At 34.8% G+C, this 10005-nt stretch overlaps 1 protein-coding gene across 1 annotated transcript in view; it reads left to right on the top strand.

The window, feature by feature from the left end:
• Window positions 1–6847: 6847 nt before the first annotated feature.
• The window catches only part of LOC135227096 (ras guanine nucleotide exchange factor P-like), a 20239-nt gene continuing 17081 nt past the window's right edge, over window positions 6848–10005 (top strand). Inside the window, exons 1-2 of the mRNA XM_064266948.1 lie at window positions 6848–6928; window positions 8250–8464. The gene's annotated coding sequence lies outside the window, so the exon portion shown is untranslated. The remainder of the gene's footprint in view (window positions 6929–8249; window positions 8465–10005) is intronic.

Below are 10005 nucleotides of genomic sequence, written 5' to 3'. Positions count from 1 at the left end.
GTAAGATACGAGAGAGAGAGAGAGAGAGAGAGAGAGATATGAATTTACCAACTCGATGTCACAAACAAGTGTCACATATATGCGTAGGAAAAACTGAAAATAATGTTAGAGAGAGAGAGAGAGAGAGAGAGAGAGAGAAATTTTATTATCAACAGCCATACTCTGACGCGACAAGGACAAAGTAGCTTTCAGCAATAACAATAAATATCTCAAAATACACAAAAAGCACCGTCGCTTATATGAATGCATCGATAATGTAACGTTTCTTGGAACGAGATACCGTAAGCTTAGTCCATCGAAAATCTCAAGAAAGTGTTGACTATTATCGAGTTGGGTACAACTATTCACGTGCCCAATATACCTAATAAATACAGTGATATGCTTTTCCATTCCGTATTCTTTATAGAAAATATCAAAATTGCTCTATAGGCAGATTTTTCAAATGAAGAAAATATTCATGATCGATGGCATTTTGACGTCAAATTTTTTATTTAAGTCTCTCTCCTCTCTCTCTCTCTCTCTCTCTCTCTTTCCGCGCTTTAGACTGATGCTCATATTCTTACTAAAGATTTCCTATATAATATTAGACTCAGTGAAGTTTCTTTCTAGTATATTATTAGAATAATCTCTCTCTCTCTCTCTCTCTCTCCTCTCTCTCTCAAGAAACAATTCTCTAAAAAAGCGATTAAAGATATTTGGCTCTCTCGCTATCTCTCTCTTTCTCCAAAGAAATAACTTTTCCTCGAGAAGTGAGGGATTTTAGATACTTCGTCCTAGAACTCTCTCTCTCTCTCTCTCTCTCTCTCTCTCTCTCTCTCTCTCTCTCTCTCTCTCTCTCTCTCACCATCTTGCTTGGTGAGACGTTCCCGCGCGCAATCAGATTAATCAACAGATATCACAAGTTTAACTTGCGTCTAGAATTTGAGAAATATCTAGAAGTGTTCGTGAACTATCGGTGATAAGATTAAATAGTAGGATAAAGCGTCTACTAAGTTAGTTTATCAAGTGAAATACTGTAAATCAGAACAAAATGGCAGTACGTTCCAACTGTGGAAAAAACTGGCGAAAATTAGCTTGTTTGGCAGATTCGCAATACGATGAGGTAGCAGGAAGGGAACTGGCATTTCTCATCTATGAGATCAGCAACAGTCCTAACCAAGAAGATACAAAAGCATTCATAGATATATTTTTGAGATGATATAATGCCTTCAAACTGGAACAAATCAACAGAAAACATCTATAAATAATTGAAGAAGTTCCAAATAAAATCCAAGTGGTCAAGAGATTCATAAAGAAAATATACATAACCAACATAGTTCCGACAAAGAAAATGAATAAAGGTGAACATTGTGAATATCCTAATTTATGCATTAGGAAAAAGAATGCCAAAAGCATGCAAACTGTGTAAGGTGTGGTATAGCATACTTAATCCACAAAACCTAATCAGAAAATGTGCTGCATGCAACATTCCGACCCATCCACAATGTGCTGAGGTAATGCAAGATATGAGAAAAGATACCAGAATATTTTGCTCAATATGTCTATCATGGATAGACAACGTTATTAAATCAAGATTGAATGTACAAATAGTTGAGGATGAAGAAGAGGAGGAAGAGAGTGAAGAAGAGGAAAAGGGAAGAGAAGAATAAACAAAACTGAAATGACAGAAAAAAATAGGAAAACAAAGAACAAGGTAAAAGTATGGATGCAGAGATACTCATTGATACTACATATGAGGCAATAAGCAGCATACTTACCGAAGAAATAAATTACGATATGACAACACAAAAGAAAATCCCGAAGAGGCTCTACCCAGATCTACACAATGACGGGAAAGAGGAAAAAATAGACAAAAAAGACAAAGTCTGCAACCTTTTGAAAAGAGGGAATTGCAGATTTGGAGAAAGATGTTACTAAGGCATGTCACAACTATGAAATATATGGTAAATGTGCATACCTAGATGGCTATGAGGATGATTGCAGAGATCTGCATCCAAAAATATGCAAAAACCTAAAAGAAGGAAAAGGATGTAAGTTCGACAAAAAATGTAAATATATGCACCCTGTAGCCATGAATCATAATCAAGTAAATAATCAATCAAGTAATAAAATCCAAAATAAGAAAGAAACAAATAAAGAGAGGAATAAAGAATATCAGGTAAAAGAAAAAAGCAAGCCATCAACGAGATATGCAGATGTGTCAGCAAAAAAATATCAAAGCCTCAGCTCCAAGATTCTACTCAAGAGATAATAACTGTATTTATTATGCAAGAGGATATTACAGATACGGAGAAAATTGCAGATTCAGACAAAATGAATAATTATGATGAAGGAATATCAAATATTATGGAAAAGTTGGATTTTTTAATGTCAGAATTTCTGAAATGAAAAAAGAACAGCATACCAGAACAGGAAAGAGACATGGGAAAATCCTTATTATTACCATTATTAAATGAAGGCGAAAATACGCAAACCATCATAGTAATGAATGCGCAGGGTTTAGTTACAAGTAACTCAAAATGAAAAATAGAGTACTTAGAAGAACTAACCCAAATTGAAAAGAAAATAGATATAATGAACATAAGTGAAACCTGGTATTCCCAAGAGACTGGGAATGATGTTCAAATAAAAGGGTTCCAAACTTATAGATCAGGTAGAAAAAAATAGTAATCAAGGGGGAACCGCAATATATGGGAATGTCAAAAAACAAGGAAAAATATATGAGAAATATAGTAACTCAGAATGTGAACTAATAGTGGTAGAATTTAAATCTGAAAAATTAATGAACATAGTATATAAGACCTCCTCAAATACTAAAGAGTTTGACTTAATAATAGAAAAATTGGATGATATATGTAGAAATCACAAGGACTGAACTATTCTCCTATCTGGAGACTTCAACTTTCCTTTCGTAGACTGGAAAGAACGCATAGGAGATTGTGGTTGTACTTATACATATAAAAAGAGAGTAATAGTAGTGCAGAAGATAAGAGGCAATTCGAAAAGCTATTAGATATGCTACTAGAATACAACTTTCAACAAATAAATCACCTGCCAACAAGAAAGGAAAATACTTTGGACATAGTATTTGTGAACAAGATGAATTATGTTAAAGAAATAATAGTTTATAATGCGAGCATTTCAGACCATAATGTCATAGAATTAACAGTCCATTCCAAAGCAAGTGAAAACAGAGATAACCAAGAAATGAAAAAGTGGGAAGGATATGGAAAATACAACTTCTACAGTAAAAATATAAAATGGTTATTAATAAATGAAAAATTAAACACGATTGGGATAACATTTTCGTAAGTTGATGACATAAGGGTAAATACGGAGATATTATATAAAATATTAGAGAAAATAGTGGAATAAATATATACCGAAGAAGAAAAGTAAACAATCAGTCATGCATACCAAAGAGACAGAAGGATCTTGTTCCAGAAAATCAGAAAGTGGAAAAAAGGTCTTGCAAAAGAAAAAAATGCATGGAAAGTTATAGAACTAAAAAGTAAGATAGAAAATGCAGAACAAAAGATTATACAATCAAAAGAAAATTAAAAACGGGACTTGGAAGAAAAAAACCCTAATAAATATCAAGCAAAACCCCAAACTATTATACTCATACGCGAAAAAGATGAATAAAAGAAGAATAGAAATAGGCCTTCTAAGAATTGAAGGGAGATTAACGAATGAAAAAAAGGAAATTTGCAACATATTGGCAGAACGATATAAGAGAGAATTCACCCCTAGAATAGATAATGAAGATAATGATATAGAAGTAAGGGACGAAAATAGTGAATATTTAGCTGACATAGATATTAATGAAGCTGATGTTGTGCAGGCTATTAATGAAATTAAAAATGGAGCTGCTGCAGGACCTGATGGAGTTCCTGCTATTTTGTTAAAGAAAGTAGTTCATTCTATCGCAAAGCCACTTGCAATATTATTAAGACAAAGTGTAGATACAGGCATGATTTATGATGAGCACAAATTAGCATATTACCCCTACATTCAAAAGTGGATCAAGACTAAAGGCAGTAATTATAGGCCTGTGAGTCTAACATCACATATTATGAAAGTGTATGAAAGGGTAATGAAGAAAAATATTATGAAATCATTTAAAAAAAATAAAAAATCTGTTTAATATAGGACAACATGGTTTCGTACCCCGGAAAAAGTACACAAAACCCAACTATTAGTCCACCGTGAAAACATATACAAAAATATGAAAAGCGGAAATGAAACAGGTGTGGTTTATCTAGACTTTGCAAAAGCTTTTGACAAGGTAGACCATAATATATTAGCGAAGAAAATTAGAAAACATAATATAGTGGATAAAGTAGGAAGATGGTTAAAAGAATTTTTACACAACAGAAAACAGATAGTTATTGCAAACGATGAGAAATCTGATGAAGCTAAGGTAATTTCCGGTGTGCCACAAGGTACGGTGTTAGCTGCATTACTGTTTGTTATTATGATCGCAGACATAGACAGTAATGTTAAGGACTCAGTAGTGAGTAGTTTTGCCGATGACACAAGAATAAGTGGAGAAATTACTTTTGTTTGATGAAGAATACAACGCGCTACAAAGAGACCTTGCAACAAAGTATATGATTGGGCAGATGGTATTTAACTCTGATAAATTTGAATCAATAAACTACGGAGATAGAGAAGGAAAGCTATATGCATATAGGGGACTTAATAATGAGACAATCACAAATAAGGAAGCAATTAAAGACCTTGGTGTGATGATGAATAGGAACATGTTATGCAACGATCAAATAGCAATTCTATTGGCAAAATATAAAGCAAAAATGGGAATGTTGTTACGGCATTTCAAAACAAGAAAAGCTGAACACATGATTATGCTTTATAAAACATATGTTCGTAGTCCACTTGAATATTGCAATATGATATGGTACCCACACTATCAAAAGGATATTGCACAAATAGAGAGTGTACAAAGGTCCTTTACAGCTAGAATAGAAGAAGTTAAGGACCTTGACTACTGGGAAAGACTACAATCCTTAAAATTATATAGTCTAGAAAGGAGAAGAGAACGCTACATGATAATTCAGGCATGGAAACAGATAGAAGGAATAGCTGAAAACATCATGGAGCTAAAAATATCAGAAAGAGCAAGCAGAGGTAGATTAATAGTGCCCAAAACTATACCAGGAAAAATAAGGAAAGCACACAGGACATTAATCCACTACGCACCAGCATCGATAATGCAGCGTCTATTCAATGCGTTGCCAGCTCATCTGAGGAATATAACAGGAGTGAGCGTAGATGTGTTTAAGAATAAGCTCGACAAATATCTAAACTGCATCCCAGACCATCCAAGATTGGAAGATGCAAAATATACCGGAAGATGTAATAGCAACTCTCTGGTAGATATTAGAGGTGCCTCATACTGAGGGACCTGGGGCAACCCGAACAAGATGTAAGGTCTGTAAGGTAAGGTAAGGTCTCATTTGCCCATACATTGGAAATCCCGTATGCCAATTACATTCAAATTCCCAGTTCGTGTTTATGTTGATCAAGATCGAATGATAGCTCCTGTTGTTTACGTTACACCATAAAAACAATATAAATAAATAAACAAATAAAACAATAAATAAATCAAAACAATTCTCACATTTCTTATTCTCAATCAATTCTTCAGTTTCCTACACCTTTGGATCATTCTTTAATTTTTTTTTTTTTTTTTTTTTTTTTTTACAAATCCTCAAGTATAACTATTCTTCACTTTTCATCTTGTATAATCCATCTATGTTAACACGCAATGTGACGTCCTTCATTGGATGTTAAAATTAAATGGATGTACTCACGGGCTTATCAATGTATAAAATACGTTGAATCACTTAATAGAATATGCGATGTTTCTTAACTCGACCTGACTGAGACGTACCAGAATACTTGGCATTTGAGATATATATATATATATATATATATAATAATTATTTATATATATATATATATATATTATATATATATATTATAACTATATAATATATATATATTATATATATATTATATTATATATATATATATATATATATATATATATACATTAATAATAATAAAATACTATTCTCTACAATATATATATATATATATCTATATATATAATATATATATTGTATATATAAACTTATATATAATATATAATATATATATATATATATATATATCATATACTATATATATATATATATATATATATATATATCTATATGATATAATATATACTATATTAGATCTTCCTTCTATTTAACTACTGCAAAATAAACTCTAGATTTTCCTACGGTGACAACGATTAGCAGCGTAGCTTTTATCAAATAAATAAATAAATAAATAAATAAAAAACAAAAACTAGCAATACACATCCAAACACTGACGTATTATTGGTTACTCAGTCACACATCAATTACTTTAAAAAAAACATTTAGCCCCAACCTATCATTATAGTATTGAAATATGTTTATCAAAATAGACAATTTATATAATTTTTTTTTCAACTGTGGAAAATAGACAATTTATATACTCATTTTTTCCATATGTGGAAAATAGACAATTTATATACTTTTTTTCCAGCTGCGGAAAAATAGACAATTAATATGCTCTTTTTTTTCCCAGCTGCGGAAAAAAGACAATTTATATACTCTTTTTATTCCCCAGCTGCAGAAAATAGACAATTTATATACTTTTTTTCCCCCAGCTGCCAAAATAGACAATTTATATACTTTTTTTTTTTCCAGTTGCGGAATATAGACTATTTACATACCTTTTTCCCAGCTGCGGAAAATAGACAATTTATATAATCGTTTTTTTTTTCCAGCTGTGGGCATCACGAATATTGCTGCAATCTAGGTTGCTGTGTCTCCACAGCCTTCTCCTTTTACCAGCTGTGGTACTTCTGGTAAGTACTGATTGAATACCTTTCAGGAAAGATTTAAAATTTTTTTCTTTTATGTCTTTCAGACTAAGTTCTGATTCTTTATATAAAAAAGAAGGTTACTTCCTGGGATATATTATAGGTTCTAAAAGGATTTTTGGATTTAATTTCTCAAAAGGCAAAATTTGTCACCAAAGTGACAAATGAAATTATTTTTTTTATCTTTCAGACTGAATTTTGATTTGTATAAAAAAAGTAACTTCATGGGATACATTAGTTTACAAAAGGATTTTCGTTCTTATTCTCAAAACCAAATTTACAGTAACAAATGAAAGAGGGTATGTTTTACACACACACACAACTATATATATTATATTATATTATAATAATTATATATTATATATATATATATATATATATTATATATATATATATATATATACATATATATATATATATACCATTATATATATATATATATATATTATATATATATATATATAATATATATATATATATATATATATATATATATATGCCACAACATTAATTTTAAGAATTATGAATGTTGTCTCTTATTCTAAGACGAATACAAAAATTCTGATATCAAAACAGCCACCAAACCTTAGCACAACGTCAACATGGCCACCAAAGATGGCTTCTGGAACCCCTCTGCTTGCCACAACTTTTCCAGTCTTCCAGCTCTTAACATCTCTATACCTTTTCCAGGCTCCCCATCCTACTGATCATTTTAAAACCTTCCATTCTATACACCAAAAATAAGCTTGACTCCAACACAGCCACCAAACATGGCTTCTGGAACGCGTCTGCATTCTGCAACTTTTCCAGTCTTCCAGCTTCTAACATTATACCTTTTCCAGGCTCCTCATCCTACTGATCATTTTAAAACCTTCCATTCTATACACCAAACATACGTATGACTCCAACACAACCACCAAAACTGACTTCTGGAACGCGTCTATGTGCCACAGCTTTTCCAGTCTTCCAGCTCCTAACATCTCTATACCTTTTCCAGGCTCCCCATCCTACTGATCATTTTAAAACCTTCCATTCTATACACCAAACATAAGCATGACTCCAACACAGCACCAAAAAATGGCTTCTGGAACGCGTCTGCATTCTGCAACTTTTCCAGTCTTCCAGCTTCTAACATCTCTATACCTTTTCCAGGCTCCTCATCCTACTGATCATTTTAAAACCTTCCATTCTATACACCAAACATACGCATGACTCCAACACAACCACCAAAAATGGCTTCTGGAACGCGTCTCCGTGACAGCTTTTCCAGGGCTTCCAGCTTCTAACATCCCTGTGCCTTTTCCAGGCTCCTCATCCTCCTGATCATCCTCCTGTGTTCCGGAGGAGGATGGTGGTTCCGCTGGCGCCACGGACACTTCGGAACCCGATCCGCGACGCCTACCCAAGGGCGCAGGAGGCACGGCGGCCGGGGGCACGGCAGCCGGGCTTCCAGAGTCTACCCGAACAATTACTACCACGGAGGCGGGAACCCCTGCAATCTCCCGCCGGGATATGATAAAGGTGAGGATCTTCGGCGTTTGTAATAATAATGATAATTTCTCCTCCTCCTCTCCTCCTCTTCTTCTTTGAACCCTATTCATATGGAAGAAGCCCAGCAAAGGAGCCAATGACTTGAAATTCAAGCTTCCAAAGATTATTATCATTATCATTATTATTATTATTATTATTATTATTATTATTATTATTATTATTCAACATATGAACATAAATCAAGGCTCCGTACGTAGATACCAGCTACCAGAACCAGACATGCGGTTACGAAACGCACAGAGTCCCAGGCTCCACCTCCCACACACATCAAGAATCTAAAATATATCATTGATCACGGCAACTTGAAAGATAAACCCTGACCTTCCCCAAGAATCTGAGGCAGTGGTCTACACCACCAGGGGGTGTATAGGACACCCCACCAGGGGGTTCGTTTGATTTCCAAGCAGGGCGCTTCGAGAATGTTTGATCAAACCAAGTGGAGAAGACGCATCAGACCTCTCCGGATTCAATCATCTGAGGCCCTGACTTGAATATATAGAATTTCAGGCCCAGTGGCCAAGCACTGGCGCCTATGAGGTCATTCAGCGCTGAACCGGAAAAAGGTCTGGAAGGTGTAACTGAATGACAACCCCGAGTTGCACAACGAATCAATTACTAGGAGAGGGTTAAGGACAGCCAGACGGAAGAAGGAAGGAGAATACGAAAGGAGGTCCAGCAAATGGAACGAAAGGGGTTGTAGCTATAGGGGGCCCGAAAGCACGTTGCAAAGAGCCTGATGGCACTAGCCCCCCTCCCCCGCCCCCTTAGGGCTTAATTCATCTGAGAAAGAAGTCGATAAACATCTGCGGCGTCGTCCGCGGCTCCTCTTAAGAATCTGCGGCGGAAAGGTCAACGCCCTGCGGGTAGGAACTTATTTGAAAAAAGCTGACGACGGAACGGGGGCGGGTGAGGGGTTGGAGGGGGTCCTTGATAATCGAAACCAACGTAGAAGGAGACTCCCACATGCAGGGGCCGCCTAGAGAAAGCTCCGTGGGGCGGCGGCGTTTGTTCAAGCAAGTCTTTCTTCCCTTGAATGAGTTGGACAGAAGGTTCGATGATAACGGTCATGTTATTCTTTGCCGGAAAACTCCATGACATCACAGCGTCGATAATTTAAGACATATCTTTTCAAATAAAAGTAAACAATAGTAGTTAGGAGATGACAGTTCCTGTTTGCTTCTGTTTACTTGTATTTGCATAAATAAATACATGAATAACAAACTGCGTTCTCATCTAATTCCACTGAGTTCGTGATTGAGGAAAAATATTCCGGGCGAAACAAAAACGCCTTAAAGGACGCCTCCCTCATCAAGGCAGAGCAATAAATGTGATCAGAATATCACCATTTCCTTGTCCAGAGGAAACTGTTATATTGTTTACTTTCAAAAGGAACTTCGGGATCCCACAGTTTTATTTATTTATATTTTTTAAAGACTGGAACTTCCTGGAAGACTTTGGAACGTCCTGGAACTTCAAAAGGCACTTGAACAAGTCGTCCAATAAAGTAACCG

The sequence above is a fragment of the Macrobrachium nipponense genome, chromosome 15 (assembly GCF_015104395.2).
Source record: "Macrobrachium nipponense isolate FS-2020 chromosome 15, ASM1510439v2, whole genome shotgun sequence".
NCBI lineage: Eukaryota > Metazoa > Arthropoda > Malacostraca > Decapoda > Palaemonidae > Macrobrachium > Macrobrachium nipponense.
The sequence above is the reverse complement of the archived record's forward strand: the minus strand, read 5'-3'. Positions and strand labels throughout refer to the sequence as shown.